The sequence below is a fragment of the Malus sylvestris genome, chromosome 10 (assembly GCF_916048215.2).
Source record: "Malus sylvestris chromosome 10, drMalSylv7.2, whole genome shotgun sequence".
In the NCBI taxonomy this organism is placed as follows: domain Eukaryota; kingdom Viridiplantae; phylum Streptophyta; class Magnoliopsida; order Rosales; family Rosaceae; genus Malus; species Malus sylvestris.
The window spans coordinates 10,973,956-10,998,744 of record NC_062269.1 but is presented as its reverse complement, the minus strand read 5'-3'; the positions used below and the strand labels follow the sequence as shown (position 1 = coordinate 10,998,744).

Genomic DNA, 24,789 nt, shown 5'->3' with positions numbered 1-24,789 from the left:
GATCGAAGAGGTGAGCTCAGAAATCGAAGAAGCCATTCGGAGATCGAAGAGGCGCCAGCTTTCTCAAAAGTTGGGCTTGCTCACAAACCACCAATTCCAGATACCGAAGAGCGTCAACTGTCTCAGCCTCGTCAGCACCCATCATACGCAACTCAGCTTTGCGAAAATCACGGGCAGTCTGTCGAAGCACCGATTCCAACCATCTGTCTCTCTCAGCCTCGTCAGCACTTGTCACATGCAATCTTTGCCCTCAACGAAGCTCAGAACTCGAAGCGTAAATTCCGGATATTAAAGAGACCTCTGCTTTATCGAGACGTGTCAGCATCTGTCAATTTGCACATCTGCGTTGCGTAAATCACGCGTAATCTGTCGAAATTTTTTGGAGAAGCGGAATGCACGTGGAAACTACTGTTAAATTATCCCAGGCTTGCCGACACGAGTAATGGAACAATGCCTTCCCAGCCATTAAGAAAATTCTATAAATGTTGAACTTCAAAGTGAAGCAGTCTCACCCAACTTTCAGCCTCACTTAACCCTTCATCCTCTTTAAAATGGCTTTCCAACAAACCCTCTCGAGTCACTCTGTATTTCTCATCCCCTGGGATACCCCTGCAAACAACCCATCCAGAGCACAAGTATTTCATATCATAAAGGTTGAGAGCACGAGTATCTCATATCATGCTTTCTCCCTGTCCTTTCTCCAGCCAGCACCTACTCTTGAGTACTCATCATCTTGTGTTTCCGCTTCGTCTCTCACGTATAAGGGAAGTGAAGATGATACCTCGAAGCATGTGGAGACAACGTGCTGATTCATCCTCAACTAAGGACAAGGAGAAAGAAAGCAAGAGGTGGGCACTTGGAAAGATTGAAGAAAGAAACAGACCAACACCTTTACCTCGTGCCTGCCCATCGTGCAGAAGAAACAAGCAGAGAAGAATGCAGCTTGCACATTCATCCCAGCGGAAGGAGTCTGAGATGAAGAACTAGAGAAGCTGCCACATCTGCTTGGAGAACAAATAAGGAATTGCAACATCGCCAAAGAGAAAAGCTTCGTCGTACAATTCCAATCCAGTTCAAGATCAAAGCTGTGGAAAGTCAACAAGATCAACTATCTCCAAAACCAGATTTGCGTTCTTAAACTCTACTCTGTCTGGTTTTTACTTTGCCATATTTGTCATGTTTATTTGTCGTTTATTATTTGCTTGTTTTTGGTGTGAGTATATGCTTGAAACATTGAGGACAATGTTTGATTTAAGTGTGGGGGGGGGTAACCATTGTTTTGCATGAAATTCGTAGAAATTTATCACCCATTACTTCTAGTGTTGTTCCTTGTTGTTTTAAGTATTTTTTAAGCTGTTTTGGAGTGTTTCAGTGTGTTTTGACATAAAAATCCGAAAATTCATAAAAATTTGAAAAATTGTTTTTGAAAATAAAAAAAAAAGAGTTCTTTTTGTGCGCTTATTTGTGTCTTAGGGTACCTTCCAACACAATGATGAGGATTCGGTTTGTAATTGCATGACTGTTAAAGAGAGTTATAAACATGGATGAAAGTTTGATTTACTCTTTATTTATGCGTGGTTGTGGTTATAACTTATGAAATCACATGTAATCATAAAAGAAAAAAAAATTAGTTTTTGTAACATGCTTGAAGGAAAGAACTCAAACTAACGCTACAACCTTGTGAGACTTGAGCTTAAATGTTTATTTGGAGAGTTAAAATCTGTGCATTCTTGTTTTCTAAAGTCGTTGCATGATCTCATTATTCTTTGCTTGGTTATTACTTAGAAGGCGTTTCATCATTTAGTTCCAAATGCTAGAACTCATGCCTATTTCATTCAAAGCATGCTATTGATTTGCATAAAACATATTCAAGATGAAGTTATGTAGTTACCACCACCAAAGCCAAACTGCCATGTATCCCATATCGTTATATGTTTAAGTTAACCCCATTGAGCCTTGATAGCCTACATTCTTTGTTAAACCACATTATCCTTACCTAGCCTAGTTTAGGACCATCCATACCCTTGTTCTTGAAGCATAGTAAAACATGATTCAAATTGAATTTCTTTTGATTAATGTATGGCAGAAAACAAGTGTGGGGGAAGTGTGAGTTATTATGCTTGTTGAAAAGAAAAGAAGAGTTGAAAAAAAAAAAAAAAAAAAAAAAAGAGTTGAAAATTATGCGAAAAAGAGTTTTAAAGTGCTGCTTGTTGAAGAAAGGGTCCAAAACATAGAATTCGGCCCTAATTATTGCTTGAATTTTCCCTTCGTGTCTAAAAGCTGATTTCTGCAATCTAAGTGAATTCTAAGTTTCAATTTTATTACTTTACTTGCTATTGCTTTAAGAACGATTGTTATCCTTATCCTTCATTTGTTAGCCATCACCCCAAGCCCCATTACAACCCTTAACTTCATCTTGAGTGTCATGTGTTTCAATATGTGGAGTTTGAATTTGGTATGAGCATATGGTGTCACTGGTTCTCGCATCTAAGTAGTAGCATTCCATTCATGAGATCATATCTAAACTTGCTTATTAACTCCAGAAATTGCTTTCTTTGTGATACATATATGTGAGCGTTCGTTTTCATATCTACATCAATCTTCTCACATATAACTAGTATAGGGTGTGTAGTTAGAAAATTGAGTGCATACTTTGAAAGGAATTGAGTAAATTCTCTAAGGCATGTTACTACATCAAAAACATTGTTTTAATCGATTAATTGTGAACAAGTAAGTGGTGACTATGATTAAGTACGTGCTTAAGTGTGAAGATGACTCAAATCTGTGGGGATAATGATTTTTAACATGTCATGTGCATTGGAAATACCTGAGGCAAATGTTGGAAGGTTTAGGTTGTGTTTTATTTACTTTGTTTCGTTTTATCTCTTTGTTTTGCTCGAGGACTAGCAAAAGCTAAGTGTGGGGGAATTTGATAGGAGCATATTTATGCGACTTAGTTGGCTTGTTCTTGTGCATTTATGTCGTGTTTCCTTAGTTATTTTAATGTTTAAAGTCATTTTCGTGTGTTTTCAGATTTTATGGACAAAGTAGGCAAGAAGATGCATTTTGGAGGCCTTTGGAGCATGTTTCGGGCTTGGAATGGATAGCAAATGCATGGGCCAAGTGGATGGACGAATTTGAGAACTAAAGAGGCCAAGAATATGAAGAATTATGGTCCAAAAGATGAAGAAAACAGCCCAAAAATCTGTCACCCCAACTTGCATTCCTTGCCATGCAAACCACATTGAATTCCCTTTGGATTCCATGCCATGCTTGATCACTCTTGTCCCCTACATAATTTCTAATTTCATGCTTCAATTCATTTAATTATTACACTCAATTGCTTGATACCTCTTGTTCCCTTCACTCATTAGATTTTAGACAACATTTACATCCATTACATGCACCAATTGATGCTCCATCATTCACATTTGGAATCCAATGCCATGTGCAACACATGTTGTTGCACCTTTGACCCATTTGTTGACACATTTCACCTCCCTTTCCATCTCTATGCAATGTACACAATCATTCATGCTCCCTAGCTACAACACCACTCCATTTTACCCTTCACACTTTGCATCATTACTTCATTTTCACCCTTGGACCATTGCACACCACACACACAAATTGCCATGCATTTCATCCTTAACCTAACCTGATTTTCTAAGGTTTTTGGGGCCTATAAATACATGTTTACACCCCTTGGCCAAAGAACAATCCCCCATATTCATCATTTTATCACAGAAATTCGTCCATACACACCCTAGGAAGCAAAACACCCCAAAAACACCATTCTAGTGCCTAGAAAACATAACAGCCACTCCACCTTCTTCCACCCTCTTTGCCTAGTTCTCCACCACCTTCCAACCATCAAACACTCTTCCACACTCACCCTAAACCCCTCCATATCATTCCCCATCCATTCTACACCATAAATCCACCCAAAAATCTGTCCACAAGCTTCATGCCGCAACAAGGAGGAAGGGAGATCCATTGATGCACTTGCTTTCCAAGTTGGAGCATTTTAGGTGTTTTCTTTCCTTTGATTTTAATGTCTAATTTTATGTATCTTTCTATTGCAAGAATGAGGAACTAAACCCCCTTAGTTGGGGGGTGATTCGAAACCATGTACATGCTTGCAATATGATTTGATTACATTCAGTTGTTATTTCATAAGTTGCGGATTCAATTCGTTCATCTACTTGATTGATAACTTATTTGTGTATGTTGATTGAGAGTGCACGCTTAGTTTTCATGCATGAATATGATGCTAGATTATGAGGGAGTTTCACCTAATAGTTACAATCTTATAATCACAAGTAGTGAAGGTCGCTTGAAAACGATCGCGTTGAATGAATTCTTGGCACTAGTTTCATGCTCATCATAGTAACGAATGCCTCGTCAACACTTATAGTTCTCATTGTGCTTCATGATTCTTGATTGTATCTTTATTGTGCTCATCACGTAAGGAACCTTTGAGGAATGCTTTGAATTGTTGTATGCGCTTTTCCATCCAATTCATTAACTTAAGGAGAACTTGAAGGTTAATTTAAGCGTATCTAATTAACTTGGGGTGTTGAGTTTCATAATTTATTGAAAGAAAAACTGAAAATCATTTTGTTTGCAAGTGTGTCATGTGTGGAGAAGAACCTCCTAACTAGCCTTTTATCCATCATTTTCATCCAAAAACGTTTTACAATCTGTTTTGTTTTAAAGTTTCTGTTTTGTTTTCAATTTTCGTCCAAAACAAATCCCCCTTTATTTTGAAGTCTTAGATTAGTTAGAAAGTGTTTTGATTTGTGTTTCTAAGTGTTTTGATTCAAGTTTTCATCCAACTTCGTCCACGTTCTTGTTAGGTTCTCAAAACTGCCTAGAAAGTGGTTTTTAGGCAGTTTTGAGTCATTAGGTTGCTGTTTTGAGTTTTATGTTTGTTTAAGTATTTTAAAGTATAGTTTTGCATTCTTTGAGTCTAGTTTAGTGTTTTAAATTTTGTTTTTATGTTTTTAAGTCAGTTTTCAAGTGTTTAGCAATCCCTCCTAATCCCCGACCTAGAACGATCCCTACTTACATACTTTACTACATTTGATAAAAAGAGGGTTTAATTTTGTGTGTTAACTTATTTTTCACATCAATCGTGTTCAGTGAACTCATTCCTTATTGAGCACCTACGTACTTGTCTTGGTGTCAGTCACACCAATGACTCGAGACCAGTCACTCTCATTAAGAGAAGACATAGCACATACTGATCTTAACAGACTGTCAATGCCCAATTGGCAATCCTATGATCAGGAACGTTTAGGATATGTATACGAAAGAAAATGGTCTCATTAATCTAACTTGCTTAAATTATATTCTCCTAATTACATATTCCTTGGACTTATTGTTTAAGCATATAACATTTATATGAGACGGCTTAAAACAATAATCTATGCCCTTGATATTAAACTAGATTAGTTTAACATGTGAAATGTCCGTAAAGTATCATCATATGATTGGTTTTAGGGCACATTTCCAACATAACGAACTGTGTACAATTCAGGGACAGGATACAGGACCTCATAGTCAAAGGAAAGTTATTATTTGAGAAACCCCAGGCAAATATGATGATTGATACAGATCATTTCCCAGAGGCCACAATAAATATGATTAAACTTAACTGAGTTGAGAAAGGAAAAGGAAAAATTACCTGGGAAGTGAAAAGAGACGGGGAGCAAGCAACCAGGCTTACAGAGGGAGTGAGAGGGTTGCCCGAGAAACCCAATCTTCAATCAATTGAGAGAGGAAGAGATGGAGGAGAGTGTAAGGTGTTTATGTATGAGAGAGAGAGAGAGAGAGAAAGATGCAGGGAAAAACAGCAGCCATCGAAATGAGCAGGGAAAGGAGAATGGGAATAAAGAAGAATGCACACACCTAATTGGTGAAGTAGTGTTTGCTCGACAGAAATTCTCGACGGGCACCTTCACTCAATCGTCAAGCAAACATGTTTCTACTCATTTTTTAACACATCAGTGTGTTCCTTTGTTAAAACTAACTGAAACTGTTAGTCAATAAAACTGTCTGTCGGGCAAACTGAACTTAGTCAATGAATCAATGTTTCATCTCGCAAGCCTCAATGACTTGCGCGCCAAATTCGTTGTTAGCACCAAAATCTTGCCCTACAACAGTCAAATGTGGAAAACTTTCGTTGCCTAAAATGCATTTGAGTGACGAAAACAGTAATCCGTCAGTCAAATGTGGACAAATTTACCCGACGAAGGATTGTGCCACGCAAGGTACCTTTTCTTAACGAATAAAAACCTTTATCATGAAAAGGCCTTCAAGTAAATGCGGGTAAGGAGTTTTTTGGCAACAAATAGTCACATGACGAAGAATTTCTCGCATAAACATTACTCAAGAGATTTTATCAAGTAAAGGGCTCTGAAATGGTCAGTGCACATTAAACTCGTCGTATTTATTGTGTACTTTATGCTACAAAGGTTTCGTCATGCATGGTTTTTGGGATCATGTTTGTCCTATCCCGACCCGAGCCCCCATCACATCCCAGGCTTGACTCCACTGTAGCACGTTATTGTTTGCTTTGGGCATCGACCACGCCCTCATGGTTTTGTTTCTGGGAACTCACACAAGAACTTCCCAGTGGGTCACTCATTATGGGATTATGATATGAGCATATTTATGCGACTTAGTATGTTTGTTTTCGTGCATTTATGTTCTTAGTTCTTAGTTATGTTAGTAGTTTAAGCCATTTTTGTGTGTTTGTAGGGTCTATGGGCCAAGGATGCAAGAAGATGCATTTTGGAGCATTGTGGTGCATTTTTGGGCCAAGATTGGATGGTGCAAACATGGAGACATGAGGATGGACGAATTTGAAGTCAAATGAGGCTAGGAACATGCTAAAAATGTGGTGAAACAAATACAAAGTGCAAGAAGGGATAGGTTTCTAGAAGGATTGGCCAAAACTTCACTCAAAAACCTCAATGCCGTGGCTTTTACTTCAAAGCAACCAGAAATTTGAGTGGATGATGCAATGCTTAACTCACCATGACATGTGAGTGGATGATGCAATGCTTAGCTCACCATGACATGTGAGTGGATGACTCAAAACCTACCCCAACAACAATTCTCCACCACTGCCGTGAGTTTACCTACCCATTCCACCAGAAATTTGTGCTTAAACAAGTCCATCCTCTCCCTATAAATACCATGCAGCAACCTCATTCAATTCATCCAGAAATTAACCATTCTCCAAGCCTTTCCTTGCCTCTCCTACATATCTAAACCCCTTCCCATCCATTCCTCCAAATAACCAACCCTTCAACATCATTCCAACCTTGTTGTTGCGGCAAGGAGAAGGAGAAAAGTCCTTGGACGCGCTTGCTATCCAACATGGATCGTTGGAACGTTTAGGTGCTTTCTTCCCTTTGTTTTTCAATGTTTAAATTTGTTTATCTTTGTTTTGTAATAATGAGGAACTAAACCCCCTTGGCTAGGGGGGATTCGAAACCATGTTAATGCTTGCAATATGATTTGATTACTTTTAATTGCGTTTCATAAGTTATGAATTCAATTTACTTATCTATTTGATTGATAACATGTTTATGTATGTTGATTAGGGATGCATACTTAGTTTGCATGCATAAATATGATGCTAGAGTATAAGGGAATTTCACCTAATCGTTATGAACTTATATTCATAAGTAGTAAAAGTCGCTAGTCACGATTGTGTTAAGTAAATCCTTGGCAAGAGTAACATGCGTATTCCATAGTTATGAATGCCTCGTCAATGCTTATGATTTCCATTGAACTTAATGATCTTTGATATGTGTCTCTATCATGCGTATTCCATAGTTAGGGTCCTTGATAAGAATAATTTGGTTGTAATGCGTATTCCATTCAATTCAATGAACCTAGGGAAATCTGAGAATTAATTTATGCATTTCATGGTTAATTTGGGGCGTTGAGAATTAATAAGTTATTGAAATGCAATTGGAAATCATTTTGTATGCAAGCAAGACATGTGTGGAGAAGAACCCCTTAGTTAGCCTTCCATTATCCATTCAACCCAAATTTGTTTAAAATCTATTTAAGTTTTTAGTTTATTCGTTTTTACTTTCAACTTCACCAAACTCAAATCCCCCTTTTACTTTCTTGTTTTAAAATCTTTTGTTTACATTTTTAACTTTGTTTCTTTTTGTTTTTGAGTCAGTTTAGAGGTTTTAGCAAGCCCTCCTAATCCCCGGTTTAGAACGATCCCTACTTACATACTTTGCTACAATTGTCAAAAGAGGGTTTAATTTGTGTGCTTATATTATTACCATCAAATTTTGTGGCGCCGTTCAGGTTTTGTTTTGTTCTTATGTTTTGTTTCTTTGTTTTGCTCGAGGACTAGCAAAAGCTAAGTGTGGGGGAATTTGATAGGAGCATATTTATGCGACTTAGTATGTTTGTTTTCGTGCATTTATGTTCTTAGTTCTTAGTTATGTTAGTAGTTTAAGCCATTTTTGTGTGTTTGTAGGGTCTATGGGCCAAGGATGCAAGAAGATGCATTTTGGAGCATAGACCCTACAAACACACAAAAATGGCTTAAACTACTAACATAACTAAGAACTAAGAACATAAATGCACGAAAACAAACATACTAAGTCGCATAAATATGCTCCTATCAGATTACTCTCACATGAACTTGCTTAACTTTGAAGTTCTGATGGAACCTGAAGCCAGTGAGCTCCCAAAAAGCCTCGTGCTAGGTAGAGATGGGAATATACATATAAGGCTTACAGGATCCATTCCCCTGGGCGATGTGGGATGTAACAATGTTGCGCAATCAAATTTTCGTCGCGCAAGGTCATACAGGTTATTTAAAAGCACAGTTTCACTTTAACTTTTTCTCACATTGGTTTTCCCACAACCCTAAATTTCCTCCCATTTTCTTTATCCCCAACCCCGCCCCCCAGGGGCCCCAAAAAAAATATCCTAAGGTCTTGTTTTTATTTTGGTGAGACGATCGATTGCGCTGCTCTTACAACTAAGCAATGTAAAGGAGAAGGATTTGGGAAAGGTAATAATTAAGTTTATGTGGATGTAATATTTATATTTTTGGAAAAACAATTTTGAAATTTATGTTTTGTTTCCGCATATACTGCAGATAAAAAAAACCCAAAGATTGGTTACATTTATGTATTTGAATAACATATGTTTATATTTTTGTATTTGAGGACGATGTTTTTAATTATTTCTTTAATATGTATTTGAATTAAAATTTCAGTTTAATTGATTAATTGGTTAATTTGATTTATTTGGTTAACTTACACAATAAACTCTTTATTTACATAAGCTTCAAATTTTCAAATAAATATTTAAATTCAATCTCCTCCGTCGCTTCAACATTTAGGCGGCGAACCTGTCATCGCACAAAAATATTCGTTGCGCAAAGTGGCAAAAAAATGCAGGTAGATTTAGCGCCAATTTTCGATAGTATATGTTTTGCGCAACGGAGGTTGTCGCATAGAGAGTTTGTGTTTATAATCAGATTGCTCATCTGTAAAGGCAAAAACTGTGAAATTTGCAGCAACCACCTCTACCATTGCAAAAATTCAGCCTTCCTGCTTCCATTATTATCAAATCCGTCCCCTAATACTCCCATCATCTCAATCTTCATCATCTCTCCCTAAATCGATCTATCATACTCTATTCGGTATGCGTTTTCATTTTGTATTGGAAAATTTCATTGTGAATTCATACTAACGCCATTAAAATTGTTTTCTATAGAGCTGTTGTATACGATTATTGATTAGTGAAAAACGAAATTGGAGGTATGATTTTTGGTTTTTAAATTTTAAATTATTTAATTTATTTTTAAATTATGGTGTGTTAAATTGTTTGTATATAAACTATTGTGTACATCATTAATATTGTGTACGTCACGACCAAAATTGTTTTGTGTTGTACAACGTTAATTTTTTTCCTAGCTTAGAAAAACACCTATTGTCCTAGCCACTAGTTGCAGACAGCGAAGGTCACCCAAGTGACCAACGATTGTATCACGAATGGATAAGACTAGTGGCATAGCACTTTGGTCCACGACGTTGGGCACGTCGTTTGAACCTTTTGCCCTATATGGTGGAAATCTTGGCGGGTCATGCTGGAGAGTCAGAAGGCAGAGGTTCATGATTGTTTGTCGGTAAGTATCCAACTATTTTATGTTATATATATATATTATGTTTGTTTTATACTAATAAATTACGTAATATTTAATACTATGTTTGTATTTGTTAAATTATAGACATACTACAATTTTGACAACATTAATGAGTCCATGGCCGCCCACCTAAAGAGGCTCTTCAATGACCGCTACAAGCAGTGTAAGAGTGAACTCCACAAACAATTTGAGCTGTTTAATGATTCGGGGGTCGTTCCCCTAGAGGGTGTCCTGCTGGAGTTGGAGGAACGCCTAGAAGACTCGACCAGTCGAAATCGAGGCCCTTCTCATATATGATGGATGGTCGACGGCAGGTAATAAAGCTTTTCATATTCCAATTTTTATATGTGACATATATTTTTGCACACTAACATTTTTCTTAACTTTTTCTGTTGCAGGACAATTCAAAACTCCCCGAGATCGACGTCTTCAAGGACATTTATGTTCAACCCGGGGATAAGTTGACCAAGCAACTGCATGTAAGTATAGCTAAATTCTTTTTACTCTCTTACACTTTCAACTATTTTAAAAATTAAATTAAATATTAATTATTTTAATATTTCCTTTCTTTTTGTCACAAGCGGCTATGGTAGAGACGATCCAGTCTGTTCTTTAGGAGACCACCTCCTAGCTTCCCCTGGACACCACAATTGAGGCCGTGGATCCCCCCGAGGATGCAAGGTTTCGGATCTTGACAGAGACCTTGGATCTGACCCTTGATCGGAGACCGAGGAAGTTGTGGCGGGAGATAGAGAATGCCCGGGAGTGAGACACTGGACCTCTTCGTCGACATATTTAAAGGGCAAAGTCACAACATTGATGCAAGAAGTGGGCAACCAAAGGACTGAACTCATGTACACCTAGAGTTAGATGTCGCTGATCGTACAAGCCCTCAGCTTGTCCCACTAAGTGTTGCCCCGTCCACCTCCTAGCCCCTATACCAGGAGCAGAGCTAGCACCTCAATCAGTTGACCGCTAAGCCTTTCTAGCAGTTTACCACCATCGAGGCAGTAGACTTGTCAAACCTTCTTATTGTAGATTTTCTGTTTCCCTTACTTTTAAAACTTTTGAAATTATATGTACATTTTCTTTATATTATAAATAAAACAAATTTATTAATTATTGTTACAATTTAATTATAAAAAAAATGTAATCAACTTTTTTATAAATTATTGTTACAATTTAATTATAAAATTAAATTAAATTGTTGTTTTAATTTAAAAAATGCTTTCAGAACCCAAAATAAAAAAATATGTATATTAAACTTTACGCAATGAAACCTTTTGTCGCGTAACAGTAAATGCCACAACCATATTCGTCATGTAACAGTAATATGCATACAACAAACTTGTGACAATTAAATAATTTTAAAATTACTCCAATTTTGTTTCATGAATGTTTGCTAGGCGAAACGTTTCGTCGCGCGATGCTTTACTAACGCGGCTTTTTCGTCCAAATGAGTACAATATGACAACAGACTTTTTCGTCCAAATGAGTACAATATGACAACAAATTAAGCTCTTTGTTATGTTACATTTAATGCGACGAATCATTTTTTCAACGCAAAGTCATTTGTTGCGTGACAAATTTCATTATTCTATCTCGCAATTTTTTTTTTCATCACCTTTGTTCGACGAACATTTCTTCGCCTAAGATCTTATGTGACAAAATATTACTTTCTGCGACCAAGTGTCCTTTGTCGTGAAAACTGTAAAATGTAGAAGTGAATGTTGACCAAATTCGACTTGCGAACTAGTTATTTCCTAAGGGCAAGGTTTCGTAGGGCAACCCCAATTTTCTGATGGCGGGTGAGCTTGTAACATATATGGAACAATATCACACAGTATTTGCGCATATATAGTTGCGTGCCTGAAATGACACTAAATATGGAACCTTATTTCAGTTTTTTTATTTTGTTGATTTGGTATATAAGAACTAATTAACTAAATTGTGTTCTAGAATTAAGATAATTCAAATCGGTTCATTGATTGATGACAGTACTGGATGACGATGTTTGTTTGCATGAACAACAACATTTTGGACAAATGGATATAATTTGTATAAATGGTACTTGATTAATAGCTCATTCCTCATATCTAATTCTTTCTCTCTCTCTCTGTTAAGTGATCTCTTCATTTCTCTCTTCATTTCTCTCTGATAAGTTATTTGTTTGTCTCTCTCTCTCTCTCACATTTAGCTAGCTCTATAGAGATGGAGATGGCTAACCAGAGAGCAGAAAATAACGTCGTCTCCGGCCAACCCCAGAATAGTATTGCAGACTTTGATCCCCCAAAGAAACCCAAGACAAAGAAGTTCGTTGTTGCCTGTGCCGTTTTGGCTTCAATGACGTCTATCTTACTGGGTTATGGTAATTGTTCCTTAAAACTGATGGATATTGTTAGTGGTTGTGGTTCTAAAATGATACACTCATTCTTCACTCCTGTTCATATTCGATTAAAAATATTATCTTACTATTGCAATCCGCCATTGTCCGTTGCTACTCTTTTTGTTTTGGAAGAAACTTCTCCACCTGCGACGTATGCTTATTCCAAATTTATTTACAGATATTGGTGTAATGAGTGGAGCGTCTCTCTTCATCAAAGAAAACCTCAATATTAGCGACGTTCAAGTCGAAGTTCTTAACGGTACCCTGAACATATACTCTCTCATTAGCTCCGCCTTAGTCGGTAAAACCTCTGACTGGATTGGACGCCGGTACACCATAGTACTTGTCGGAACAATCTTCTTTATTGGAGCTCTCCTCATGGGTTTTGCCCTGAACTACGCCTTCTTCATGTTCGGTAGATTCATTGCCGGAGTTGGAGTTGGCTATGCTCTTATGATAGCTCCTGTCTACACCGCCGGGATCTCTCCGGCCTCGTTTCGTGGCTTCCTCACATCTTTCCCTGAGGTTTGTTTCAGTACCACGTTATATTATCATATAATATAGTAACTATTTTTGTTACTATATCTCATTTCTGTATCATCTCATTTCTAAGTATATGAAAAAAGTTATGCATACGAGACCATATATTTATATCTCATTTTTGTATCATCTCATGTGACACGTGGTGCATACAATGAACATTCAATAAGATAAATTCATTAATTGATGTGGCATTTATACAATTACTTGCCACGTCCGAAGGTATAAAAATATGGTAAAAAAATGTGATATTCTAACAATTTCCTCTTAAAAAGTAGGGGAGTGCTATTTACACATCCTTTTTTACCTTCCACAGACTCTTGTTAATTTTTGTCCACTAGCCTTCTTCAATTCATTCGATCTGGTAGCCAAAAATTGAGAGAATGTGTGAGATGGTAATAGAGAGTGTGATTAGCAGCACCCAAAAATAATGCTAGGGAGACTAGATATTCATAGCACATTAGTGTATCATCTCATGTGACAAGTGACGAATACAACCAACATTCAATGAGATAAATACATTAATTAATGTGACATGTACACATCACTTGCCACATTAGATAGTGCACAAATGTCATATAAAAATGTGGTCACCCTAGGATTTTCCTGAAATATCTACTGGTGGCGCTATCCATACCATGTTTTACTTTCCATACACCCTCTGAATTTCCAACTGCAAGATCAAATGAACTAAAGAATATCAAAAGACGAAAATTAATAAGAGGCGTGTGAAAAATACTAATGGATGTGTAGATAGCACCACCCTATTTATTGTTTTGTAAACCTCTCAAATGCATGCACGTGGAGGTTATATTGATAGAATTGATCATTTTGAAAATATGTAGGTGTTTGTTAACGTTGGTATATTACTGGGGTACGTATCCAACTTTGCCTTAGCCGAGCTCCCAATCGACTTGAACTGGAGGATCATGCTCGGTATCGGCGCAATTCCATCAGTTTTTCTAGCCCTCGGCGTTTTAGCCATGCCCGAGTCACCACGCTGGCTCGTCATGCAAGGGAGACTCGGAGACGCCAAGCGAGTACTAAATAAAACATCATCTTCTGAAGAGGAATCGCAGCTCAGACTAGACGAGATTTGATCGGATCATATTTATATATATTTTTACTTCAAATTCACTCGTCTTTTCTTAGTTAGTTCCTTATATTTTTGAGCTATTTACGTTATTTTTTTGTTTATAGGATTTGTTATGCAAAGAAAATAAAAATGGCACAAGTGAAATTTTATGTAATAAATTCGTCAAAACTAACATATCATTCATCCTTTCGACTAAGCAAATAAAAAATAATAATAATAAATATATAAGCAGCATGATGTGGCAAGGCCACAAATCAAATGAACCGGATATTTAATATGGAAAAGGGTTAGTGAAATGGGATTAGTAGTGGAATGGTGGGAACTTGCTTTTTGTTAAAAGCAACGGACAAGAGTTGTTGTGGGGGTTGAAAGGAGAAAAGAAAGCAGCATTTAAAGAGTATAAAAAATGATCATTCTGCATGTGCTTATTGGAGACTTCTGTTATTCTAACATATATTGAAATTTCTTGTAGGGTCAATTTAAAATAATTCAAATGTCTGGGACGTTTATGATACATGACAAGGGGGAGAGAATGAAAAGAAAGGGAGTGCCTCTCGCAGCGCCTAAGGAGAGCTGCCCCGTGGCAGCTGTAGAAAAAATAACGCTGCCTCTTGCAGCAAGTGAGAGGGGATGAGAAAAACAGAAGGACGGAAACAGAACAAGCGTCAGAGGGAGAGTAGGTGAGACCAGAGGAAAAAAATAATAAGGGGGACTGCTGCCTTGCGGCAGCAGAAACGGAGAGAGAGAGAGAAGCAGAAATTTAAAGGGAGGAGCTGCCTTTGCAGCAGAGAGAAGATATACGTGGAGGGAGGACGGAGAGACAGACGCAAGCCAGGGGAGACAGGAAACAGAAGGCAGCGTGAGGAAGCAGGAGTCCACATGGGAGACGGGCGCATGGGGAGGATGGACAGAGTGAGACGCGGGGACTGAGGGCAGAACGTGCAGCAGAAGAAAAACAAAAGGTCGTATATTTTCTCAAACTCATGTTTAATTTCTGGTTTAATTTGAAAATAATGTGTAACTAAATTTATTTTGGCTAGAGGTTAATTCGAAACCATGAATATATTTGTAATATGAATTGATTATCTTCAGTTGTGATTTTTGAGTTGTGATTTAATTTGCTTAACTACTTGATTGATAACTTGTTTATGTATGTGGGTTGAGGGTCGACACTTAATTTGCATGCCTAAACTTGATGCTAGAATATAAGTGAATTTCACCTAATCGTTATGAACTTATATTCACAAGTAGTGAAGGTTGTTATCCACAATCGTGTTAAGTGAATTCTAGGCGGGATTAACATGCGTATTCCATAGTTATGAATGCCTAGTCAATGTTTATGATTTCCGTTGAACTTAATGATCTTTGTTGAATGTCTCTATCATGCGTATTCCATAGTTAGGGACTTTGATGAGGAATAATTTGGTTGTAATGCGTATTCCATTCAATCCAATGAATTTAGGGAAATCTAAGAGTTAATTTAAGCGGACCTAATTAACTTGGAACATTGTCATTCACAATTTATTGAAAGAACAACTGAAAATCAATTTAGGTTGCATATGTGTCATGTGTGGAGAAGAACCCTCTAGCTAGTCCGTCACCTATCCTTTCACCTTAATTTCATGTTTTTGTCAATTCTGTAATTTATTTAAGTTTAATTTACTTTTCGTCAAAACCAAACCCCCCATTATTAAATTATATTATTTAGTTAGTTTTCATTGTTGTTAGTCTTTTAATTCAATTTCCGTCCATTGCAGTTCTTAGCGTCTAATTTGATTGCTTTCATTATTTTGAGTCATTCTAAGTGTGTTTCGAGTTATTAGAGTTTTTAGCCTAGTTTTGTGTCCTTGAGTCTTGTTTAATATTTTTAAATTAATTTAGAATAGATTAGCAATCCCTCCTAATCCCCGACCTAGAACGATACCCTACTTACATCTATACTACAATTGTCAAAAAGAGGGTTTAATTTGTGTGTCAAGTAAATTTCACACCAAGATTAAATAAGCTGCAGGAATCCTCAAAGAGTCAAAGGATGAGGTCGTTCAGGTTTCTAAACGCAGCCAAGGTGAAGGTATATGGAAGGAATTGCTCCTCTGCCCCACACCGGCCGTTCGCCACATTTTAATAGTAGCCCTTGGTATCCATTTCTTTCAATAATTGTCGGGCACAGACTTTGTGGTTTTGTACAGCCCCAGGATCTTTGAGAAGGCGGGAATCACTTCTTACAATGACAAGCTACTTGCAACCGTGGCTGTTGGATTTGTCAAGACCATTGCAATCTTGGTGGCAACATTTCAAGTTGATCGGTTCGGACGTCGTATTTTGCTTTTGAGCAGCATGGGTGGAATGGTAGTTTCTTTTATGCTGCTCGGTGTGGGTCTTACGATCGTTGATTAATCCCACAGCAAGGTCCCGTGGGCTGTCGGGTTGTGCATCGCCATGGTACTTTTCATCGTCATTTTTTTCTCCATCGGGTTGGGACCTATCACGTGGGTTTACAGCTCTGAGATCTTTCCATTGCAGTTGCGCGCGCAAGGGTGCAGTATGGGGGTGGCCGTAAACAGGATGACGAGCGGGGTCATCTCGATGACTTTTATTTCATTATATAAGGCCATCACGATTGGTGGGGCCTTCTTTCTTTACGCGGGAATTGCTGCGCTTAGTTGGGTCTTCTTTTATACATTGTATCCAGAAACGCAGGGTCGATCCCTTGAAGATATGGAAGTCTTGTTTGGTAAATACCACAAGTGGAGAGAAGCCAATGCCATGCTTAACAAGACTAAGCAAGCTGATCATGGTTTTGGTGACGACAACAAGGCTCAAATCCGTTAGGAATAGAAGGGCAATGCTTAATCAATGTTTAATGCACTTTATGATGATGATCAATTCCTTTATCTCATATATTTCAGTTATACACAACTGTACTTACATCTATAAGAATAATTTTCATTAAAACCCAAAAACTTGTTTGGTACGTAGTGAAGTTGAAAATTTTGAAAACTTTTGGTTTTCATCTTTAGTGAGACATTGTTGAGTTTTGGTTTCAATATTTATTGTATATTTCATTATGAAGATTACAAGAGAGTGAAGGCAACTCTTATAAAGAGCCAAAAGAAAGCTACAATAGATTGTAGGATAACTACACAAACACAACCCCTAAAATCTACCCTAATAAGTGGAAAAACAAAAACCAAATTACAAGTAAAGAAGCTTTTACAAGCAACTAAGAAAGGTTTATGTAAGGTGAATGATGATAGGAGCACATTTATGCGACTTAGTTGGCTTGTTCTTGTGCATTTATGTCGTGTTTCCTTAGTTATTTTAATGTTTAAAGTCATTTTCGTGTGTTTTCAGATTTTATGGACAAAGTATGCAAGAAGATGCATTTTGGAGGCCTTTGGAGCATGTTTCGGGCTTGGAATGGATAGCAAATGCATGGGCCAAGTGGATGGACGAATTTGAGAACTAAAGAGGCCAAGAATATGAAGAATTATGGTCCAAAAGATGAAGAAAACAGCCCAAAAATCTGTCACCCCAACTTGCATTCCTTGCCATGCAAACCACATAGAATTCCCTTTGGATTCCCATACCATGCTTGATCACTCTTGTCCCCTACATAATTTCTGATTTCATGCTTCAATTCATTTAATTATTACACTCAATTGCTTGATACCTCTTGTTCCCTTCACTCATTAGATTTTAGACAACATTTACATCCATTACATGCACCAATTGATGCTCCATCATTCACATTTGGAATCCAATGCCATGTGCAACACATGTTGTTGCACCTTTGACCCATTTGTTGACACATTTCACCTCCCTTTCCATCTCTATGCAATGTACACAATCATTCATGCTCCCTAGCTACAACACCACTCCATTTTACCCTTCACAATTTGCATCATTACTTCATTTTCACCCTTGGACCATTGCACACCACACACACAAATTGCCATGCATTTCATCCTTAACCTAACCTGATTTTCTAAGGTTTTTGGGGCCTATAAATACATGTTTACACCCCTTGGCCAAAGGACAATCCCCCATATTCATCATTTTATCACAGAAATTCGTCCATACACACCCTAGGAAGCAAAACACCCCAAAAACACCATTCTAGTGCCTAGAAAACATAACAGCCACTCCACCTTCTTCCACCCTCTTTGCCTAGTTCTCCACCACCTTCCAACCATCAAACACTCTTCCACACTCACCCTAAACCCCTCCATATCATTCCCCATCCATTCTACACCATAAATCCACCCAAAAATCTGTCCACAAGCTTCATGACGCAACAAGGAGGAAGGGAGATCCATTGATGCACTTGCTTTCCAAGTTGGAGCATTTTAGGTGTTTTCTTTCCTTTGATTTTAATGTCTAATTTTATGTATCTTTGTATTGCAAGAATGAGGAACTAAACCCCCTTAGTTGGGGGGTGATTCGAAACCATGTACATGCTTGCAATATGATTTGATTACATTCAGTTGTTATTTCATAAGTTGCGGATTCAATTCGTTCATCTACTTGATTGATAACTTATTTGTGTATGTTGATTGAGAGTGCACGCTTAGTTTTCATGCATGAATATGATGCTAGATTATGAGGGAGTTTCACCTAATAGTTACAATCTTATAATCACAAGTAGTGAAGGTCGCTTGAAAACGATCGCGTTGAATGAATTCTTGGCACTAGTTTCATGCTCATCATAGTAACGAATGCCTCGTCAACACTTATAGTTCTCATTGTGCTTCATGATTCTTGATTGTATCTTTATTGTGCTCATCACGTAAGGAACCTTTGAGGAATGCTTTGAATTGTTGTATGCGCTTTTCCATCCAATTCATTAACTTAAGGAGAACTTGAAGGTTAATTTAAGCGTATCTAATTAACTTGGGGTGTTGAGTTTCATAATTTATTGAAAGAACAACTGAAAATAATTTTGTTTGCAAGTGTGTCATGTGTGGAGAAGAACCTCCTAACTAGCCTTTTATCCATCCTTTTCATCCAAAAACGTTTTACAATCGGTTTTGTTTTAAAGTTTCTGTTTTGTTTTCAATTTTCGTCCAAAACAAATCCCCCTTTATTTTGAAGTCTTAGATTAGTTAGAAAGTGTTTTGATTTGTGTTTCTAAGTGTTTTGATTCAAGTTTTCATCCAACTTCGTCCAAGTTCTTGTTAGGTTCTCAAAACTGCCCAGAAAGTGGTTTTTAGGCAGTTTTGAGTCATTAGGTTGCTGTTTTGAGTTTTATGTTTGTTTAAGTATTTTAAAGTATAGTTTTGCATTCTTTGAGTCTAGTTTAGTGTTTTAAATTTTGTTTTTATGTTTTTAAGTCAGTTTTCAAGTGTTTAGCAATCCCTCCTAATCCCCGGCCTAGAACGATCCCTACTTACATACTTTACTACATTTGATAAAAAGAGGGTTTAATTTTGTGTGTTAACTTATTTTACGCATCAAATTTTGGCGCTGTTGCCGGGGATTAGCAACTTTGCTAATCCCTCGTTGTTTCTTTTTCATGTCTTTTGTTTTACTTTTGATATTTGATTTAGTTTTCTTTCTTTGATTTTAGGTACTGGAGAAGTAAGACATGGATTTTGCTAGCATTCAAACTCAATTGGCAAATCTTACTTCTCAATTGTCACAGTATGCCGAAAGGACCACAATGCAAAGTGTCCCTACATTTGGTGCGTCTTATAGGCAAGGATATCAAGCCAATCAATACCCACAAAGAGATTGGAGTGATCATTCAAACTCTATGTGGTGGGAAGCTCAACAAGTTCAACATGAAGGATATTGGCAGCCATATGAGGAGTTCTATTCAGGACCTATGCAGCCACCACAACCTCATATACAATATGCCCAATCAAACTCAGACTCATCAATAGATTACAATCAAATTCTTAATGAATTAAACTCTATGGTGCAGGGCTCACAACAAGAAGAATATCTACCACCATCGGAGGAGTTCTATCACTGGCCATATCAACCGTCACAGTCACCACAACAATTTGCCCAATTTAACCCAGGTACGTCTATGAATGATGATAAAACATATCAGTTACTAACCACCATGGCGCAGGGAATGCAGAACCAAGCAAATGAGGTTAATGAGCTGAAGAAGCAAATGGGCCAAATGGCCGAATTTTTGGGGCAATTCCGTGAAAATGGTAAGTTACCAAGCACTACGGTGGTCAATCCAAAGGGTGGCTTCGAATCTGCAAAGGCTATCACATTACGAAGTGGAAAAGAGGTGAGAAACAAGGAAGATGAGAAGATACAACTCGAAGAAGATGAGAACACCTACCCCACGGCAAGGGTACCATCACCCATGCCGCAACCATCTAAGACATCCCATCCGTCCACCTCAGGTAAGAATGTTCCAAATGTTGTGATTTCGAACACTAATCTGCCCAATGTCCCCTTTCCTAGCAGATTTTTGCAATCAAAGAACGAAGAGGAGGAAAAAGATGTTCTAGAGACATTTAGAAAGGTGCATGTCAACATTCCCCTCCTTGATGCCATAAAGCAAATCCCGAAGTATGCCAAGTGTTTAAAGAAGCTTTGTACAACAAAGAAACGTGTCCGGGAGAAAGAGGTGGTACATGTAAGTGAGAATGTCTCCGCCATCTTGCAACATAAACTACCCCCCAAATGCAAAGATCCGGGGAGTTTTACAATTCCGTGTGTCATTGGTAATACCCGTTTCAAATCTGCCATGCTTGATTTAGGTGCTTCTATAAATGTTATGCCATATTCCATTTATGCATCTATGAACTTAGGAGCATTGAAAAATGATGGTGTAATCATACAATTGGCCGATAGATCTAACGTTTATCCAAAGGGAGTTTTGGAAGACATTTTAGTGCAGGTTGATCATTTAATCTTCCCGGCAGATTTCTATGTCCTCGAAATGGATGAATCGGACCATGCCCCTTCATTGCCCATCCTCATTGGAAGGCCATTCATGAAAACGGCTCAAACGAAGATTGATGTGGCTAAAGGATTAGTCACTATGGCATTTGGTGGTAACATGATTAGTTTCAAAATTTCTGAATCCATTGAGACTCCTAATGTTGTTCATTCTTGTTGTGCCATTGATAAAATTGAAAAGATAGGACTGGACCGTTCAGCACCAGGCACAAAGGATGCATCAAGAACCATGCAAGACGAGGGAATTGGAGTGGCGCACAAGGACCATACGACCACTGCTCTCAAAATGCTCAAATTGGCCGAACGCACCATGGGGAAGAATGTTCACATTGCTGCCACTTCATCACAACACATAGGTAAGCCACCTAATCCAAATCCAATTTCCATTAAAGTTGATAGGTGGTTCCCTTATTTGGTGCAGGTACCCAAGCAAATCCCCGATGGTGGACGTATGAACATGAACCTTAGGCAACACAACGCACCCATCAACAAACATCACTATCCATTTCCGTTCAAGGATGTAATCTATGAGAACTTTGTTAAGCATGTTGTGGAGGACATTCCCTTGCATGCCGTGGGCTCCAGTGGGGAGTAATTGTGTTCATCGTCCGGCTGGAAGACGTTAAAGCAAGCGCTTTAAGGGAGGCAACCCATTTATTCTGCTTTATTGTCAATTTTATTACTTGTTTAATTATTTTTGGTTGTTACTTTCTATTTTGAAACATTAACAAATATGCAAAGGATTTTAACATTAAACTTCGTGGAAATGAACTGCAAACTGGGAAATAAAGAAACATAGCATAATACAAGAGGGAGCCTTCACAAAGGCTGCTTGGGAAAGGTCGTAGTAGTCGGCGGAGTTGCAGTAGTCGGCGGAGTCTCAGCAGTCGGTGGGGCCACGGAAGGAGAAGGTATCGAAGGTTGATCAGTTGGAGCTTCACTACGCGGTGCCGCCCCAGAAGACGAAGGCAGATGCTGTTGGAACAAACCCACAAACCTCCGGTGATCAAGTAAAATCTGACCATCAGTTTCCTACAGCTGTTCAATTTTCCTTTTCATGTTTGTGGCATAACTGTGTGCAAGCTTGTGCAATTTTTTATTTTCATGCTTGAGTCCTCTAATCTCCTCTTTGAGACTCTGTATTTCAGCCACCAACGATTCAACGTGACGGGTTCGAGCAAATAGGCGTTGGGCCATGTTGGACACAGAACCCGCACACTGCACGCTAAGAGCCAGAGACTCCTTAACCGCTAATTCATCAGACCGTCTAACGAGCAATCTGTTATCTCTGGGGGTGACAAGGTTTCGGGCCACCACCGCAGCGGTCATGTCATTTTTCATCACCGAATCCCCAACGGTAAGAGGACCAGTAGGGGATATGAGGGACGGGCGCCATATGTTGTCTGGAGAAGGAGGGGCTGCTCCTTCACTAAGGTTCAAGTCAAAACGACGGTCGGAAGGGCCAGACATTTTTCAGAGGTGTTAAAGAAAGAGGAGATCGGACAAGTCAAGATCGTAGAAGTGCAAAACGGGAGTTTTTACAGGCAGAAATTCAAGAGTGCTTTGAACGTCCTGCATACCTCTATAAAAATCAGCACGCGATGGGATTTCAGAGATCGAAGAGGTGAGCTCAGAAATCGAAGAAGCCATTCGGAGATCGAAGAGGCGCCATCTTTCTCAAAAGTTGGGCTTGCTCACAAACCACCAATTCCAGATACCGAAGAGTGTCAACTGTCTCAGCCTCGTCATCACCCATCACACGCAACTCAGCTTTGCGAAAATCACGGGCAGTCTGTCGAAGCACCGATTCCAACCATCTGTCTCTCTCAGCCTCGTCAGCACTTGTCACATGCAATCTCTGCCCTCAACGAAGCTCAGAACTCGAAGCGTAAATTCCGGATATTAAAGAGACCTCTGCTTTATCGAGACGTGTCAGCATCTGTCAATTTGCACATCTGCGTTGCGTAAATCACGCGCAATCTGTCGAAATTTTTTGGAGAAGCGGAATGCACGTGGAAACTACTGTTAAATTATCCCAGGCTTGCCGACACGAGTAATGGAACAATGCCTTCCCAGCCATTAAGAAAATTCTATAAATGTTGAACTTCAAAGTGAAGCAGTCTCACCCAACTTTCAGCCTCACTTAACCCTTCATCCTCTCTGAAATGGCTTTCCAACAAACCCTCTCGAGTCACTCTGTATTTTTCATCCCCTGGGATACCCCTGCAAACAACCCATCCAGAGCACAAGTATTTCATATCATAAAGGTTGAGTGCACGAGTATCTCATATCATGCTTTCTCCCTGTCCTTTCTCCAGCCAGCACCTGCTCTCGAGTACTCATCATCTTGTGTTTCTGCTTCGTCTCTCACATATAAGGGAAGTGAAGATGATACCTCGAAGCATGTGGAGACAACGTGCTGATTCATCCTCAACTAAGGACAAGGAGAAAGAAAGCAAGAGGTGGGCACTTGGAAAGATTGAAGAAAGAAACAGACCAACACCTCTCCCTCGTGCCTGCCCGTCGTGCAGAAGAAACAAGCAGAGAAGAATGCAGCTTGCACAATCATCCTAGCGTAAGGAGTCTGAGATGAAGAACTAGAGAAGCTGCCACATCTGCTTGGAAAACAAATAAGGAATTGCAACATCGCCAAAGAGAAAAGCTTCGCCGTACAATTCCAATCCAGTTCAAGATCAAAGCTGTGGAAAGTCAACAAGATCAACTATCTCCAAAACCAGATTTGCGTTCTTAAACTCTACTCTGTCTGGTTTTTACTTTGCCATATTTGTCATGTTTATTTGTTGTTTATTATTTGCTTGTTTTTGGTGTGAGTATATGCTTGAAACATTGAGGACAATGTTTGATTTAAGTGTGGGGGGGTAACCATTGTTTTGCATGAAATTCGTAGAAATTTATCACCCATTACTTCTAGTGTTGTTCCTTGTTGTTTTAAGTATTTTTTAAGTTGTTTTGGAGTGTTTCAGTGTGTTTTGACATAAAAATCCGAAAATTCATAAAAATTTGAAAAATAGTTTTTGAAAATCCAAAAAAGAGTTGTTTTTGTGCGCTTATTTGTGTCTTAGGGTACCTTCCAACACAATGATGAGGATTCGGTTTGTAATTGCATGACTGTTAAAGAGAGTTATAAACATGGATGAAAGTTTGATTTACTCTTTATTTATGCGTGGTTGTGGTTATAACTTATGAAATCACATGTAATCATAAAAGAAAAAAAAATTAGTTTTTGTAACATGCTTGAAGGAAAGAACTCAAACTAACGCTACAACCTTGTGAGACTTGAGCTTAAACGTTTATTTGGAGAGTTAAAATCTGTGCATTCTTGTTTTCTAAAGTCATTGCATGATCTCATTATTCTTTGGTTGGTTATTACTTAGAAGGCGTTTCATCATTTAGTTCCAAATGCTAGAACTCATGCCTATTTCATTCAAAGCATGCTATTGATTTGCATAAAACATATTCAAGATGAAATTGTGTAGTTACCACCACCAAAGCCAAATTGCCATGTATCCCATATCGTTATATGTTTAAGTTAACCCCATTGAGCCTTGATAGCCTACATTCTTTGTTAAACCACATTATCCTTACCTAGCCTAGTTTAGGACCATCCATACCCTT

At 38.3% G+C, this 24,789-nt stretch overlaps 1 long non-coding RNA gene and 1 pseudogene across 1 annotated transcript; both read left to right on the top strand.

Moving 5' to 3' along the window:
• Positions 1-770: 770 nt before the first annotated feature.
• On the top strand, positions 771-18,724 carry LOC126586119 (uncharacterized). Its single transcript, XR_007610750.1, has 2 exons — positions 771-1,148; positions 17,578-18,724. It is a non-coding gene; the product is annotated as an uncharacterized LOC126586119 (long non-coding RNA).
• LOC126586115 (putative polyol transporter 1) lies at positions 12,398-17,126 on the top strand (annotated as a pseudogene).
• Positions 18,725-24,789: the final 6,065 nt, after the last annotated feature.